The sequence below is a fragment of the Peromyscus leucopus genome, chromosome 23, assembly GCF_004664715.2.
Source record: "Peromyscus leucopus breed LL Stock chromosome 23, UCI_PerLeu_2.1, whole genome shotgun sequence".
Lineage (NCBI taxonomy): Eukaryota > Metazoa > Chordata > Mammalia > Rodentia > Cricetidae > Peromyscus > Peromyscus leucopus.
In genome coordinates, this window is record NC_051082.1 from 19,338,959 (window position 1) to 19,358,048 (window position 19,090).

Here is a 19,090-nt window from a genome sequence, read left to right on the forward strand (position 1 = left end):
AGACAGCCCGGGGAAGTCCCCAGGTCCAGGTCAGCAGTGGTACCAGGGATGTGGTGAACATTTGCACACTGTAGCCTTGCAGGTATGAACTCATGGGGAATTAGATTTAAACACAAATTTGCAACCACCTTCTGATCCATCTGTCTAGTCCCCCATCCCATCCCTCAGTTATCGCTGCTTTTACAGAAGGAGCTAGCGAAATGTGCTGGCCTTCAGCAAACATCTGTTACATATGGAAACAGAATGTCTCTATTAATTAAAAGACAACACACAAAACAACAACAACAATAAAACCTACCTGAAATCCCTCATAGTGAAAAAAACTGAATGGGAAATGGAAGTAAGCCAAATTTACAGAGGTAACATTCATAATAAGGAAGCATCTGCAGCAGCAGGGTCCTGAGCAGCAGACCTTATGAACACTAAGCACTAGACCTGATTTTTCCCAGCAGTGTCTGAGTTCCACAGAGGAGAATGAGGCTCAGACAGGTGAGGGGATGTTCATGGGTCCCTGCACAGAGGTGCTAGGCTGAATAGAGCTAGCCAACTTTTACGTTTCTGTTCCTTCCTGACATTCTTCACATCTTGGTCATCATGAACCACAGCCTCCACCATCATCATCATAGATGCAACCCATCTTCATCATCACCACAACCTCCATCATCATCATCAACATCATCACCACAATCTCCATCATCATCATCATCATCATCTCTTCTTCTTCATTGCCACAACTCAATCATCATGATCATCATGACAAGCTTTCCTTCACCATCACATACTTCATCATTATCATCATCAATCACTACAATCCTAATCTTCGTCATCACACCACGACCTCTCTCTTCATCCCCATCCCCACAATGTCCATCTTGATCCTCATCACCACCACAATCCCTGTCTTCTTCATTGTCACAAAGCCCTCTTCAACATCATCAACAACACTACAGTATCTTCATTATCATCATCATCATCATCATCATCACTACATCCATCTTTATTACCATCACAACTACCATCTCTTTCATCATCACCACCATCTTCTTCATCATCATCATAATCCTCTGTCCTATGAATTACTTACCATCAGCTGGATGCTATTGTAAAGCCATTATGGCCCTATAACAGTTCATCCTCAAATACCCTGCTAGGTCCGTTGCCATGGGAAAGCTTATCTCTTTCATGGCTCCAGAGTAGAGGAACAGGTCTTGAGCTGCAGGACAACACTCTGGGCTCTCCCTGTATCACTGGGAACTTCTGCTATTAGAGCTGATAAAACTAAATGTAACCATTGTCTCTACTACTCGCTCAGCGTTGGTTGGCTTGCTACCCAATATCTACTCATGATTTAGCCAAGGTCATATTCACCAAGGCAGTTCACCTTCCATCTGAGACTCCATTTATCATCTCTCCCTCCCCTTTCCCTCCTCCATTATGGAAGGGGAACTCATGGTCCCATGGGCTATTCTGCAAAGTACAAATACCCCTGCCCTTGCCCAGAAGCTGGATGATGGAGGCCCTCTTTGCACGCATGCCCTTGTTTCTTTCTAAGAAATTTCAAAAGAAAAAAAGCCTACATGCGATGAGAAAAGGCAAAAGGACAACACAGTAATTTTCACAGTTTGATTTACAAACTGCCTTGTAGATCTGAAGAAAGCGTGTGTTTCCTTCCACTGTGTCTTCCCTTTCCTGTTCCTTGGGGAGAATATCAAGAGTTTAGAAGTTAAGGTCCCAAGGGATGTTTGGAGGCGTCTGTTCTCCTGGGGAGAAGATGGAGGTACTCGCAGCAGTCTGTGTCACATGCTCTGCCCAGTTCCTGTCTGCACCTCTGAAATCTTCAAGGAATGGGGCATAGAAGAAAATGGAGACATGCCTGTCCGTAACTATTTCTACTTCCACTGGGGACAATTTTACACACACTCTGCAGAAGAGGACATGGAGTCGCCATGCTCCAGGAAGGCCATCAGGAAGACTGGCAGTGGCACTGGGAACAGGATCCTGGGAGAGTTTCCAGCATTCCTTAGCTGAGAAGAGTGGGATGCCTGGGCTTACACTATGCAGACACCATGATTCACAGGCAGCACCGGGTAACCTAGAAGGGCCGGGAGTGTTAGCAACTTGCCAGGCAGAGGGCACCATGTGCCTAGTCTCCAGTAGAATCCTGCACTTCTGGGCTGAGGGACACCGCCCCCCTCGATGTTCAGCCCTGCACACAACATTGCACAGCCATTTGTTTGGGGGAGCTAGGGTCATGCTGTGTGGCTTCACAGGATGAGGATTCTGGAAAGTTGTGCCTGGCTTCCTCTGGACATGGTCCATGTCCTTTCCCCCTCTGTTGACTTTAGTATATGTGCTTTTCGAGACATCAAGCTGAGCAGCACACATAACTACAGGATAAGCCCTCTGAATCTTCCTAGTGACTTGTTGGACCTGGAGGTGGTTTTGAGAGCTGGTAGCTTCCTGCTGAAAGACTACACTTCCCAGATCCCCTTATGGTCTCTGTGAATCATTTCCTCCCTTATAAAGGTTACAACCAGCTTCTTTCTGTGGGAATTCTCTCTCATCGACCCACATGGCATGAGACTTACAGCCCTTCCATACATGTAGGTGAGATTGAGATGACCCGCACACTGTGTTTCAGTCAATAAACATAGTCCTGCCTAGAGGTCAGACTCAACTGTCCCCCGTATGGCCTTTTCCAGCTCCTTTAATCCTAATAATATAATGCCCCCCCCAGTACACACATTAGTCTATAACACAGGGGGGATTGACCACTTATGGATAGCCCTGGGTGCTAACACTAGTAGTTTTAGAAATGGATTGTAGTGTACAGCATTACTTCCATGGGGGAAACGAATGTGCTTTGTGGGAGTTTTGTTCCTTCTGGTATTGGAGGGGACCCAGTGCCTTAGGCATGCCTGACAAGCACTCTATCACCAGGTGACATCCCCAGCCCATGTTTTGTATTTCAAATGACTACACGAGCAGATGTTTTGGATACACCATTCATAAAGGTGAGGTGTTATGTACAAGACTATATGCTCAGGATAATCTTCTAGCTAAATAAGTTTTGGCTTCTGCTTTGTACAAACTCGACTTAAATTATAGGCAGTCAGGCATGCTGGTGAAGGGGCTGAGGAGATGGCTCAATGCAGAACGTACTTGCTGAGCAAGCGTGAGTTCGATCCACAGCCTTACATAAAAGCTGGGCACAGAGGAAACACTTGGAATTCCAGGGCTGGGGAAGAGGAGACAGGAAGATCACTGGGGCTTGCTTGCCAGCCAGTCTAAGCCAAATCAATGAGCTCCAGGTCTCTCTGCAATTTCAAAAGCAAGGTGAAACAGGTGAAGACCCCTGGGATCAGCGTGTGCCCTCCATGTGCTCCTGTACAGTGTTGCACACACGCACAGATCTACTAGTGTAAAATTTCATTCACCGTGGACAGCTATTCTTTCGAGATATGTTAGAATGGATTATAGAGGCTGTCCCAATTACTGTGCACTAGAATTCTATTGAACCAAATTTGCTTGAAATAAATAGGTCATCAGCCCGGCTTTGGCAATCTTTTTATTATCTGGAAGGTGCTGGTACCTAGGCCTTTGCTGACATATAATGGGCTTATATTTTGCTTAGATTTTATTCCTAAGTAGGTCATTTAGAATTTGGATGATTGTTTCTCGGTGAGTGGCTTTTCAAATGTACGGGGTTATTTATTTAACCCATGAATGACCTGAAGTTTCTATAGCTACTGTGGTTTGGAAGAGGAAATTCTTTCTAAGATTTACCGTAGAACACTGGATTTGCCTCTTTCAAGAACAGACTTTCCTGAGAAAACACACACACACACACACACACTACACACACACACACACACACCCCAAGAATCTGACACAGAGTGAGAAAGAGATGTTTGCGTGGTAGAGGACCACGCCATGTGTGAATATCACCTACAAACATCCGCAAGGTTGGCTCCCTGCTCCTTGGAGATGGATCCATAGTCTTTAGCGAACACGGTGAGCCTGCGTTAATCATTCTGACACAAGTGGCGGTATGTGGGAGTCCATGGCAGGCAGTTCTTAGAACCTCTGGAGATCGGCATCATTGGGTCTGAACCAAATGCTAGTTCCGTTTTTGTTTATGACAAGCGGGTTCCTTACAGTCATTAATGGAAGTTTATAACCCACTTGTGGTTCCATAAATACAGGTTACCCTGACAGCCTCATTACCAGAGATAAACACAGCACTTGATTTCCGAAGACACTTTATCGTAGATTTACATTTAATAACACATCCACCATGGTGAGAGCGGAAAAGCCATAATTTTCCCTAGAGTATGCCCATGCGGTGAAGGCTGATAGAGACAAAACCTGCTTGGGGTTAGGGGATGGTGTACTTTTAAAACGTACTAGAACAAGCTGTGAAGTCTAGACACATGCGTTATGAATGATGTTTATATTATGTACATGGCATATGCACAATGTATACCCACAGCCTCAAGCACAGGATTCAGGAACTTAACTGAAATAGCCAGGACTAGCTGGCAGCCTGGACACTGAACCCAGGGGCATAGTGGCTATGTTTGTGCCTCCACCTACCCCTCCACATCCCAGCCTCTGACTCTGGGTAATGCTTAGCAACCTGCCCTCTGGCAATGTTGGGCTCGATCCTAGATCCTTGTGAGGAGGTTGACAGTTAACCCAAGCCAACCTACCCAAAAGCTCTCTCCTGGGAATTTACGAAGCACTGTACCCTAGTAACCCATTTCTCTCCCTGCCTGCCACCTCGCTTCTTTCTCTCTAGTCTCTGACATTAACATATGTAAATGAGGCATTCATTATCATATGCAAATGATCATTTAGCCTCAAAGTATGCCAACGATCCAGGATCCAGTCCACTGAGGTCAACACATGCAAACAGTCTTCTAGTATTAACATATGCAAACTGTCCCCTAATAATAACATATGCAGGTTGTCCCTGGCATTAACATATGCAATTGAGCCTGTAGCATTGACATAGGCAAATGATCTCCTAGCACTACCATATGTGACAGGCCCCAGGCATTAACATATGCAAATGACCCTGCATTAATATGTAAATGATCCCCTAGCAACTATCATGTACAAATGGCCCCTGTCCTTCATATATACAAATTCACCTGATATTAGCTTATGCAAATATTTCTAAATCTAGCTCTCCCAGGCTGTCCTTTAGACACCAGCCTCCCATCCAGTGCCTTTTAAAATTGGACCAGAGGTGATTACTTCATCTGCCATAAGGCTGACTGAGCTGCTGTCTGAGACCCCTAAAATAGGCTTGCTTTGGAATAAGACATTGCATTTCTCTGCTGTAGCAGCTCACAGCTGGCCTTGTTGGTGATGGGTGGCTCTGATCCACTCACATACTCAAGGATCAGAGCAGATCCTGGTCCCGCTGTTTCCAGGCCATGGTTTGCAGCACCTCTGTCTTGAGCGCCCCAGCCATTGGGAGGAAAGGAGTGGCAAAGAATGGGCAGGACAGACGGACAGCACAAACTCGGGTGCACTCCTAGTTTACTGAAAGCAATTGACTGTCTTGGCCACATATGGTTACAGGTGCAAAGGCTTCTGGGAAGCCAGTCCCCACCTGGCTACTGAACCTGCCTGCAATGTTTCCCAAGGAGAGCTAGGATTCCCACCTCAGTTAAACGTGTCCCGCATCCTAGAGACCATGGGCAGAGCTAAATCCCCCTGCACCATCACACACAGGTCCACTACTACAGAGAAGTCCCACGTGAACAGCCACCAGTGAGCATCCAGTGAAGGCACATTTATGAATGGTTTGACACATGGGTTATTAAAAGTGCCTGCATGCTAAAAAAAAAAAAAGGAAGTTAAAAGAGATGAAAGAGAAATAAATTGGACTCAAAAGGAGAAATTTGAATATCTTTGCTCCTTGTGAAGTTTATTTAGAATTTGTGAGGGCACATATGTGTGACAGAGAGGAGAAGAGAAAAAATGGAAGGAGAAAACTGGGACAAAGAAGCATGAAGTGGGGCGAGACTTTGGCGGAAGTTTAGTGCATATAGAGTTCAGAGCATGAGAGGAAAACCTTGGGTGGTCAGTACAGTATATGTGTTCAGAGGAATGTTCTGGAACCATCACTTGCCAAGCAGAGATGAACAGCCTAATGTCTGTAATCCACAACCTGCTCTAGGATTCCCTGGAATCTGACAGTGGGAAGAAGGAATGAGCCTCCGGGATGCCTCCTGGTCAAGAGAGAAGGCTTGCTGGGAGCGTCCTTTCCTGAGTTCCAAAGGAGAAAAACTTTTCCAGAGCCTCATCTCCCAGGGCGCCAAGTCCTGCTAACCACCAACACCCATCACCCACAGCTGCCTGAGGCTCTCCTGTGTGCAAAGCTGCAGGAATGCTCACAGCTGGACACCAAACATGGGCATGGATGCTGCACAGACCTCCTGATCAATATAGGAGAGCACACATCCATTCCTCCGTTCAAAGGCCAGTCGATAGATACCATGCTGAATTTTTGGAAATGTTTCCTGTCCCTTGTTTTCTCTCATTAGCTATGGCCAAGAAGAAAATAATTCCCATTTTCTGGGGCATTGTAGCCAGGTACCCCGTTGATAATAAGTCTACTTCTAATTTCTGAGTGATCTGACTACACCGCTTCCCCTCAAGTCCATATGTCATATAATGTTCAGTCCTAGCTCTGTCTTGACACTGGTCAACAGGCATGAGCCTTCCCAGATACCACTGTTCATCCTGTGAAAGTAATGTCCCCATGTTCCCTTGGAGTGGCATAGACCTTAGGCTGCAGAGACAGTGTTTACTAAGCCTCTTCCATCCTGACTTTGAGACAGTGGTGGTTTGGATGAGAAATCTCCCCAACAGGCCCAGGTTTGAGGAGGCTAGGGAACCTTTAGAAGGCAGAGCCTTGTTGGGGAAAATACTTCACTGGGGTTGGGTTTTGAGAGCATCTAGCCTTCCAAGTCCATCTCTGCTTTCTGTGTGATTGAAGATAATGATCTGTCAGCTTTCTGCTCTGGCTGCCATGCCATCCTTGCCATTATGGAGACTCCCTTCACTGGAACCATAACCCACACAAAGTCTTTCTTCCGTCAGTTGGTTTTAGTCATGGTGTTTTATTACAGCAACAGAAAACCCACTAATATAAGGACTATGCCAGTTCGTGCAGGCAGCTAAGACAGACACAGACGGGAGAGCGAGAACAGAGTGTTCAACATCAGGCAGTTCCAACTTGATAGCATGTTCTCCAGCAGGAAACATATTTGAATGTGCCGTGTTGATGCCGACATATGTGTTGATGAAGCTGGCACTTTCACTATTGAAATACTGTGTGCGACACACAACACATCACAGGAGAAATGAAAAATAAATATGTCGAGAAGGAATGGCGATTCTCTCATTCCTATGAGCCCTTTGGCACCCCGCTCTCCACACCCGAGGATGCACACACATTGAGGGATGTTCCATTACATATGACACATGGGTATGTGCTGACATGGAGCTCAAACCCCACAGCAAGATCTATGTATTCCAATCTAAGCAAGCATGACAGGGGATGCGATAGTGTGAATGTGATGACCCCCATAATGTCATAGGGAGTGGCACTATTAGGAGGTGTGGCCTTGTTGGAGGAAGTGTGTGTCATGGAGGTGAGCTTTGAGGTCTCATATGTGCTCAAGCCACACCCAGTGTGGTACACAGTTCACATCCTCTCACCTATGGTTTAAGATGGAGCTTCTTCTCCACTCTCAGCTCCTTCTCCAGCACCGTGTCTGCCTGCATGCCACCATGTCACATCATGATGATAAGGGACTAAACCTCTGAAAATGTAAGCCACCCCAATTAAATGTTTTTCCTTTATAAGAGTTGCTGTGGTTATGGTGTCTCTTCACAGCAATAGAAACCCTAAGATACGGGGTTGTGGGGGGTAGGTGTCTCCAGAACAGCTGCCACCTGCTAGAGATTAAAAAGGGAAAAGCCAAAGACCTAGAAGGATTTGTTCACAAGGAAGGAGAGAGAGACCCTATGCCTCAGGGGGACGGAGCCAACAAAAGAGGCAGGTATGTCATCAGGGGAGGGTGTGGTCAGAAAAGGATGCTGGCTTCTGAAGGGGGTGTGGTCTTATGGTGGGTGTGGCTTTCACAAAGATATCTCCCTGGCTAAGTCCCATACTGCACAACTTGTGGGTAAAGCGTGGACTAACGAAACACAAAGAGACCATAAAGGCAGAGTCTGTGCTGTGAAATCCAGGGAGACATCACAGGCTGGAGCCCACCTACACCCTTATTCACAAGATGGTTGTACAGACATTCCCACTTCAGGCTACCACTTAAAGCTTTGCTTTGACCACCTTCGAATTATTTAAGGTACTGTGTTGCCATCCCAAAAATTTGCAAGCACAAATACACTCATACTGAGAGAATTAGCCTAATGTTATCGGTCACTTCTGAGACTCCATTAGTTAGTAGGACCTCAGTGTGTCAAATATGTGCCAGATGGGTGATGGAACCAGTTAATGAATGCACTGAGAAGCAAGAAAACAGCCAGATGTCCATGACTACACCCTCACTATCAACATTTTATCAACTATTCTCCTACGTGCTTCTTTATTCATGTACTATCTGTAATGCTATGTAAATAGGATAAAACCCAGGTCAGCCACATGGGCATCAACTGGAAAACTCACCATCCAGGGAGGTTCTGGTCAAAGTTAGTATAATATAAACGGGGCCTCCTTGAGTTAAGTGCTGCATACTTTGGACATCTACATGTGATGGCTATGTATGAGGCATGCTGCTGTGATCTCAGATGATTCGGGTTTCTTTATCAACTCCAAAGAAAACTCACCCAGCCTGATTCAGAAAGCTGGCTGTCGGGCTGCCAACCAACCTAGGCAATCAACACTTAGGAAAGGAGAGGCCCAGGCACAGAGCATGGCAGCCGGGCCTATGTGGTATGAAGTCTCCTCTCAGGCCTGCTGCCTGCTTGGAGGACCCCTGATGTCTTCTGGGTCTCAGAGCCTCTGCAGCCCCAGCACATGCTAAGTGGCTTCCTTTGCCAGTATAGCAACCATTGACTCTTTCAGGCTGCATCAGAGCCTAGAGATTCCTGCAGTCTTACAGCTCCGGGGCCCAGCTTTCTGCTTCACAACTCAGTGCAAATAAGACGGCCAAAGGCCTGTTTCCCTTCTGACCTTAGCTCAGGGGACATGTGACCGAGATGGATAGAGAAGGTTGTCAACTCCGCAATGTAGATGCTGGCAAGGGGTGACCCCATCTCCCAGCAGAACACACTGTCTCCAGAGGACAGTGGCATGTGGGAGCAGGGTCAGGAACCAAGCTGTGACTCTTCCGCCCGGTCACCCAGTGAGCATTCAACAGACACCTCCTGAGTCCCATCTGGCTTCCAAGGGCTTTCCACAGCACTGGGAATGCACAGAGAGGAAGCCATATGCCAACCATCCTAGAACTAGTGAAAGACAGACACACAGACACGTGTGCATGTATGTGCCTGCACAGGTGGGATGCTGATAAGTCCCCTGTAGGTTGTTGCTGGGAGCTGGGAGTGAAAGTACTATAGAGACCATCCTTAGCGTAAGGCTTACATTCCTGCCAAGCAGCAATTGGAAGCCATGGTGGGCAGAGGGAAACATGTAGACAGGTTCTCTTTCTCATTTGATTCGCTCTCTGTCTGGGGACTGGAGCAGGGAAAAACAAACAAACAAATTGCCCTGGTCCCTAAGGGAAACCACCCCCCAGCAGTTCAGGAGGCTATTTGCTATTGCTTGAAAGTAAAGCAGCCCCCACGGGCTCCTGTCTGGGGACCTTGATTGACAGCTTATGGGCTTGGGGAAGTAATCAGATCCTGAAGACCTGATTGATCAATTAACACACTGATATATCAATAATAGAAAGGCTTTACTGTGGTAAACGAGGCAGGAACTTGTTGGAGAGTGTAGGTCACAGGAGATGTGTGAGTAGGAGCTAAGTCTTGTTCCGTTCCCTTGCTGTCCACCATGACATGAGATGCTCCATCATGCCTTGCCTATTGAGGAACAGAACCCTCCAAGACCCTGAACCAAAAGTCAGTAATCCCTCTTTGTGTTTGTCCCAGTTAACTGAGTATAACAAAGATGACTGCCACACTGTTCAAATGGTCCACCACTACAGCTTTACATTTGATGTGTATGATGAACGGTATACATATGTGGGTAGACATGTAAACGCAGGCGTGTGTGATTATGGATGCACGTGGAGGAATCCGGGTTCACTTCTCTATTGCTCCCTGCTTTATTCCCTGAAGACGAGTTCTCTCACTGGGTTTTGGCCAAGCTGGGAGGCTAGCAAGCCCCAGCAAGCTTCCTGTCCCTGCCCCAGTGCTAGGGACACAAGGGCCCCAAGCCATACCTAGCTTTTGATATGAGTGCTGAGGATGTGGACTTAGGGCCCTGTGGTTGCACAGCAGGAGTTCTATCCCCCGAGCCATCTCCCAGCTCCTCACTAGGTCTTAAGTGAATATGCTGCTTATGGATTTACCAACATCATCAGCATCTCCCGGCAAACCACCTTCTCTAGGTGCAGAAAGGATGGAGCGGAGAGGATGGGGACCATCTACAACGGGGACAGTAAGGGATGAGAATGGAAGCAGAGAGAAGGTGAGACAGGACAGTCAAGGCAGAAGATGTGACAAATGCAAGAGACAGTCACTGGAGAGGTACAGGCGCTGCCAGGCCATGAGGTCCAAAGGTCCAATCCCTGTAGGCATGAGGGCTTTGACGCTAGCCACTAGGGAGTGAATGGCACATTGCACCACCAAAGCCCCTATTCAGTAGCTGTGGCTACAGCATCCTAATGCATTACACATCCGAATGCTGTTGCTGCTGGAGGCTGAAGATTCAACAGCTGCCACATGCCAGGTCATGAATGTCCAGTGCAATAATAAGTCACCAAGCTGAGTAGAGAGAGCCATGTGTCTGACTCTAAAGCCCAGAGCAGTAGGCCACTGACTCTCAAGGCCTGGAGCTGTGAATCTCTGGGTCTGCCAGTGTAGTTCCCAGGCCTGGGACACTCAGGGGCCTGGGACTGTCAACCCTAGCAAGATTTCTCATCTACTCATGATCCTCGTGTGACTACAGCAGAGGGACCTGAGGCTGATTGGATCCGAAACAAGGATTGCCTCGAGGAATCAATTCTCACTTTCTTCCTCGCTCATCTTGAAATAATTACAAACCAGTTCTGACCCCCTTTCCAACAAAAACAAAACCAAGTTAAGACCCAGGCTTGCACGCCGTCAGATATCAGACGCAGACTTGAAGTTGCAGTCTGTCGCAGAAGTTCCAAATTTAGCCAAGCCGATAATCTCCACGTAGAAAACGGGACAGATATTTACAGAGAAACAGCTCTGGGTGACAGTGCCAGCACCAGGATTTCATAACATGGCCTACCCTCCCAGATCTCAGAGCATCTCAGTGCACAGGGGGCTGAGATTCGCCTGCTGTTCAGGGTCTGGGGTAAGTCATAATTTCCTTGTCTGTGAAGAGTCGCAAACCTAATTTCACCGCGCACTTACTACAATGGCAGGTTGGTTTCTGCTGCTCTCGAGGTGTCCAATTTTTGAAGGGAATTGCTTAACCATACTTTAATTGAGGGACATTTTCCACATCAAAAGCAGGACTCCAGCCAGCAAAAACACATGTTCTAGGATGTCTTAGGGGGAGGTATAGTTTTTAATTAAGTATCTTCATAGTAAAAATAGTATCAGGATGTTGTAAATAGTAAAATCAGAATGAATGGGACTGTGAGAAACACTTCTTGTCCTGAAAATTTCTGTCCTTGACTTTCCTGTCCTTTGCTATGTGCATTCTGAGAGTCAGATATATGGATGTCTGGATTTGACGAGTAATAATCATGTGTATGTGCTAACTTGGTATCGAGAAATTAGAGCCAAGCCTACTCAATGGCCACCTTGCTGGAGAAATAGGTGATTTCCAATCCTGGATTCTGCCAAGTGCTTCAAGGATTCTTCATATGCACTTCACAAGTATTTTTTTAGGGTAGCCTGCTCTAACTTTAACTGTCAACTTGGTCTAGCCAAGAAGCACAGAGTGGGCTGCGTCCGTGGGCAGATTGCCTGGATTAGACTTGTCTGTGGGAACTGTCTTGGTTGCCAATTAATACAGGAGGGCCCAGCCCACTGTGGGTGGCACCATTCCTTAGGCAGGTTGCCCTGGCCTGTATAAGAAAGCTAGCTGACTATAAGTCTGGGAGCAATCAGTAAGCAGAGTTCTTCTGTGGTTCCTGCCGTGCTGGGAAGTGAGTCCCTTAGTTGGAGGTAATGCTGTATAGAAGAGCAAGCAGACCTGCAGTTCAAGTTCTTGCTCTGACTTCCTGCGCCTGACTTCCCTCAGTGATGGAACTTGATCTACAAGAGTAAGCCAATCCAGACAGTGGTGGCACACGCCTTTAATCCCAGTACTCGGGAGACAGAGGCAGGTAGATCTCTGTGAGTTTGAGCCCAGCCTGGTCTACAGAGTGAGATCCAGGACTGCCAGGGCTGTTACACAGAGAAACCTTGTCTCAGGGGTTTAAAAAAAAAAGAATTAAGCCAAATAAGTGTTTCTTCACTAAGTTGCCTTTGGTCAGGATGTCTTATCATGGAAACAGAAAGGAAACCCTAGTACAGAATGAACAGCAAGCAAAGGAACTACCATGTCAAAGAGATGCACAGGTCAATTGTACACGTGTGTGAAGGTGCCTTTTGCACATGTATGCATGCATGTATGTATGTGTGCACGTATGTGTGTGACTGACCTTGTATGTGCAATGGAGGAAGGTGTTCCTCAAGCATCATCTGCCTTTGCTCTGAAACAGCCTTCTCATTGGCCTGGAATCCATCAATTTGACCAGGTTCACTGGCCAGGGAGACTCAGGGATCTACCTGTTGCTACCTCCCCAGGGCTAGGATTATAATCTCGTGCCACCATACCAGGCTTCTTTTGATCTTTCTCAATTGTGTCCTTTCTTATAAGCATTTTTCCGACTGAAGTATCCCCCAGCCCCACAGGTTCACAGGTTCATTTTCGGTGGAATTTTGCTAGCTAAATGGCCACTGTTAGTAGTTTCATTTTGTTTCTGTGATAAAAACACTATGGTCCAAAGGGATGGATGGATAAAAAGAGTATATTTCGGCTTATGGTTCCAGAAGGAGAATCCATAATGGAGAGTGAGATACGGGAGCAGGCTGTCAGAGCAGAAAGCTGAGAGATCACATCCCAACCACATGCAGAAAGCAAAGGCAAGCAGGAAGTGGGGCAAGGCTATAAACTCTCAAAGCACCCCCCTTCCCCCACAGTGACATACTTCCTCCATCTCCTAAAGGTTCCATTCCCCCAAACAGCGCCACCTATACAGGGAAAACAAGTGTCCAAACAGCTGAACCAGTGGGGGACATTTCTCACTCCAACCATTACACACCTATTCAACAATATTCTGCTCATTTCCACATTTACTGGCATTAACATCATGCCTAAAGAGGGCTTCCTCAACCTTTCTGCATACTCTTATCTTTAATCTCTTTCTGGCCTTAAAAACCTTTCACAGCCTGTGTTTGTTTCTCTGTTATCACATTGGCTCGGGGGTTTATTGTGTATTAAAAATGCCACCATTTAGGGAAATCAGTCAATGGATCCTCCTAGAGTTCATTTCAGTGTAGGTGCAGCTTTATGTTTCTATTTGTCTCTTATCAGTATATTTACTAAATGATCTGTCCATCCAGCACCTATGACACAAAATCCCATCATTAAAAATATATTAAACCTGCCTGTGCTTTGTAGCTGATGGTTGGTCTTGCAACTCCCTGTTACTGGTCTGAGGACCTTCTCATACTCCGGATGCCTTGCGACACACTTTAGTGCCTTGCAGGGCCATTTTCTTCCTATGGCTTTTTCTTGGTGGTGGGGAGGGGGGGAGGTGCAGCTATTTTGATGTCTCACATTTCAATAGGAACCATTTCCGTTTGCATGTTTTCAAAGGCACTTTGAGTTTAGAAAAGAAGAAAGGAGATAGGAAAGAAGAAAGGATATAAATAGGGCACGGAATGTTATAAAAATCACTCCCAGGTTTGGGCCATGCCAACCTCCAGTCAAAAAGTAGCACACACAAGTCAATTATGGGGTGATGGCCCACAGCGGTCATTCTCCCAGGAAGGCAAGTGGTTAAGTGTGCTGTTGGAGGCCCCAGGGGATGCCTGGGGTTGACTGTCTTGGACACTCCACACACAGCAACCTTCAGAAAGAAGGTGATGCAGGGGCTTATGATATACACTGGTGGTTTTCCACACTTTTGGCAACACCCTTGCCCCAATGAGGATGAACACAGACATAAGCCTTTTTTCTCTTTCTAGTTCCAGGGTGGGGTGCAGTGGTTCTCAACCTTCCTCATGCTGCAACCCTTTAATACAGTTCCTCATGTTGTGGTGACCCCCCAACCCATCTATAAAATTATTTTGCTGCTAAATCTCTGTAACTGTAATTTTCCTACTCTTATGAATCATAATGTAAACATCTGTGTCTTAGGTGGCCCCTTGTGAAAGAATCGTTCTGCCACTGAAGGCATTATAACCCATAGATTGAGAAACATTGTCATAGATGAAGCTCAGGGATGTCCCCAGGAGCTAGAAATGAGGAAGAAGTCCTCTCTCCACCGCCTGCCTTTCTCTTCCAACCCCCTAAGCTATGTGAGGGCTTGGGACTTCAACACAAAGTAAAAAAAAAAAAAGCATCAAGTGAGCTTCTGTGAAGGGAGAACATTCTAGTTAGCTTTTCTGTTACCTTGGGAAAGTATTATAACCAAATGCAACTTGGAAAAAGAAAGGGCTTGTTTTAGATGAAGCTTCCAGGTCACGGTCCATCACTAAAGGAGGTCAGGGCAGGAACTCAAGCAAGAACTTGGGAGCAAAAACCATGGAGGCGTAGTACTTAATAGCTTGATGTCTGGCTCATGCTCAGCCTGTTTTCTTACACAGCCCAGGACCACCTGTCTTGGGGATGGCGCTGCCCACAGTGGGCTAGGCCCTCCCACATCCATCACCTATCCAGACAGTTCTTCACAGACATGGTCACAGGCCAATCTGATGTGGACAGATCCTCAGGTGAGATTCCCTCTTCCCCAGGACTCTTATTTCTGTCAAGTTGAAGGAACTAAGTCTTGCTGTCTGTTCTTAAGCTCTGGATCCAACCAAGATCCTGAAACAGGATCAGCAACTGTCTTTTAGGTTAGAGAAAGCATCTAACCTTTGTAAATTTCTTCATCATCTTGTATTCCTCTTGAATTTTTACCTTTTTATGTTATTGTGGTAAAAGCACTGCTCGGGCTTGAATGTGCTCTCAAATATCCCACAATAGGCACTTGATCCTTAATTCACTGGTGTTGAAACTGGGTCTTTTAAGAAATGATAAAGTCAGAGGCGCTCTGTCCTCAGGAGATAGTTTAGCAATCACAGGAGTGTTTCCTGGTAAGAAACCATGCCTTCAACCTTCTCCCATCTGTCCTCTGCCTACCCTTGTGTTTCCTGCAAGTTGCTGCAGGGCCTAGACCTTGGATCTCTCAGCCTCCAGAGCTGTAAGAAATTAACCTCTGTTCCTGATCACTTAACCAGTTCTATGCATTCTGTGATAGTCCCCCAAATTAAGAAAAACACTTAACACATGATTCCCACTTCTAACAAGGTCTAGTGCAGAGTCACTGTAGCCTCTGCAATGCCCAGAGGCTCTGTGAACTGTTCCACCTTGTGTAATTGAAAAATTGTGTCCACCTACCCATGATTCCCCTTTCCTGACCCCTGGCTAAGGTGACCATGCTTGTACTCTATTTCTGTGTGTTTGGTCATTTTATGTCCCATCTACTGTTGACATCTTTGGATGCACAGAGCTAATGCAATTTCTTTACATTTTTACAGCATCCACATCCTCACTTAAGCAGCTGGTGATGTTGAAGAACTGAGTGTTGGTCCAGCTGGGCGGCTCCATTCTGGTACAATGCTCTGCATGACCATTGAATGGTGACAGGCACTCAGCTGCCTCTGTGCCTTCCAATCCATCGAGAACATGAGAGCAGGAACAGGTACACTTAGGTGGCAAGCCAGGCAGACACACACAGAGTCCTGACCCCTTCACATCCACTCTGGGCTGGAGATCATACATCTGATCTGGCCATGAGCTCCTTTAGCACTGTGTGACAATGGATGTTCTAGAACCTTCTGTGAAGCCAGTGGCTGGGGCAATCTGGGGGATTCACAGAGTCCCAAACTGTGCTTAAGTCTCTCATTGGCCTGACTTCTCTCAGGCCCAGCAGTCAGCCCCGCAGTCTGCAACTATGCATTTATTTATTAATTTTACTTCATGAGCACTTAACATAGCTCTTCTCTCATCTACTTACGATTGTCTGATGAGCCAAGGAGCAACCTGAATTAATCCCTGACACTTCACTGCTAAGTGAAATGCTCTTAAATATACACATATATTTAAATACATATATTGATTAAAATATCATTATTTTAATGGAAAATTATGATTTCCATTCCAAGTAGGCAACTCTTTAGATGTCAAAAGGTTCATCAACATTTGTGTCCCGTTAAATGGTGTGTGTGTGTGTGTGTGTGTGTGTGTGTGTGTGTGTGTGTGTACTGAAAGTTGTAAGTCTCATCCATCATCAGGGCCAAGTAGACACCCACTGGTTCTCGCTCTTGCTCTTGGTTCTATGTTTATTTGTTGGCAGGAAAGGCAGGAGAAGGTTTCCCTAAGGCAGTACAGTGCAGGTTGTAGGTATTTGGCCCCGGGAACACATATATAAAGCCAAGCACAGTAGCAAATGCTTGTGATCCCAGCATTTGGGAGACAGAGACACGAGGAGCTTTGGGGCTCGGTGGTTGGGTAGCCAAAACTACTTGGCAAGTTCCAGACAGAGAGATCCTGATTTAACGAAATGTGTATTGCATGCATGCATGTGAATACATGTTTGTGGATATCTGAAGACATCCTCAAGTGGTATTCCTCAGGTAATGTCCACCTTGCCTTTTATTTTATTTTATTTTTAAAAAAGAGCCGATTGCTGTCAAAGTGAATTGTTATTCTCTACATATCAGTTTTCCCGTGCCTGTGTAAAACCTTTGACAGCCACCATCCCAGGGACTGGGGGACTGCATTATCTCTACCGCTTCAGGGACTAGAGAGAGGGCATCTCGGAAAAGGAATGGCTTCTCCATGATGACCCCTCTGGCAAGGCTTTCTCTCCCTGAGCTTCAGGCTCTTGACCGACACCAGAGCACAGCGCTTGCAGCTCCCTTCCAAGGCAACGTTCAATGGCCTCCACATCAGGGCACTTAGCAGACCCCTTGCCGGAAGCTCTGATTTGCCAGCTGCCAGCCGTTCCACGTCCCACACACTTAAGTAAAGATTTCACAGCCATTACCAGTCTCAGTAATGACACCTGCTGAAAGCTAAGTGCCCCGCCAGCTGTAAACCACAAAGAAAACACAGGCAGGTGAAGATGGACACTGTGATAAACAAGAAGGAATGCTGCGCTTTTAATTGATTGATTCGAGTCCCCATCCAGCTGTCGCCATCTCCTCCTCTAAGTCCCCTTACTGTTCGGCAGACAGGGCCAGTCTCATCCTTTGGTGTTGATGGTCAAGGAGGAGAAGGCATGCTGGATATGTGGCATGGTTCTCTCGGATGGAAGAATAAAGCCAGGACAGGTAGACCAGCCTCAGGGCTCCTCCTGTAACTCTTGCTTTGGTGTTTATAGAGCCCTAGGCTAAAGTCCAAGGTTACCATACCATGTGGAGTCTCTACTTCAGAGTGCAGGCACAGGCCAGTGTTCTGTGTAGTGACCATTTCTGTGGCTCCAGGTAAGAACCAGGACCAGCCACATGGAACATTTAGGGTCAGCCTTCAGAGGACTCAAGGTTTTTGGTTTTGGGTTTTTTTTTTGTTTTTTTTGTTTTTGTTTTGTTTTGTTTTGTTTGTTTTTTTTATCTTCCCACCTCCTTCAGCACTTCCTGACCAAGGCATAGTCATTCACAGGAATTAATTCACCTCTGGTATTGTTTTAAAAAACAGTCCAAAGGAACCCATGTATTTTTATCATTATAGTTATTTTCTGTTACTGTGATAAACATCATAAACCAAAAAGCAACTTGGGCAGGAAAGAATTTAATGTACAGCTAGTTCTCATCATGGAGAGAAGTCAAGGGAGGAACTCAAGACAGAAACCTCAGGCTAGGAACAAAGCTGAGACCACAGAGGAACACTGCTTACTAGCTTGCTCTTCGCGACTTGCTTGGTTTGCTTTGCTCCACAGCCCACTACCATCTTCCTAAGGGTGGGACCGCCCACAGTGGGCTGGGCCCTCCCACATCAATCATCAGTCAAGAAAATGCTCCTACAAGGTTGCCTACAGGTCAATCTGATGGACACAATTCCTCAGTTGAGGTTCCGTTTTCTGAGGTGACCCTAGCTTGTGTAAAGTTGACAAAAACAAATGCTTTTGTCACAACTCAGTTATCATCTGCTGGCATACAGAAATTAAGAGATGGACATGTACATACTCCAGCTAACTTCCAATCTTCTGTCTGATTCATGGTATGGACCTGGATACATGGTATGAACAGGACACAGATATCACGCAGATTCAAGTTCTACCTCTACACCTGAGAAATTTTTATAGGACCCTGGGCATGGAGGTCTATAATACAAGTGTACAAATCAAGCACATATTGATCATAAATCATAAAGAAATTCATTTTAAAACAATTCTTTGGACTGCATATAATTTTGCCATTTGTTAAAGCCAAGAGAAAATTTGAATATTCATGAGATGGATTGCTTGCTCATTTTGACACAAGTAAATAAATCTTGGGTGAATATCCAATACTGCAGGATGGAAAGCACCTTCGCTGTTTTCCAGAGCTGATCAATAATTTGATTTTATAATCATCCGTGCTGAGAATTCTGCTTCATACAAACGCCTAGCATAAAATGGAAGAAATGTTTAGAGCCATATCAGAAATT

General features: G+C 46.0%; 1 protein-coding gene across 1 annotated transcript in view; it reads right to left on the reverse strand.

Moving 5' to 3' along the window:
- Nucleotides 1-19,090, reverse strand: part of Tmem132d (transmembrane protein 132D) — a 632,953-nt gene that overhangs the window by 339,704 nt on the left and 274,159 nt on the right.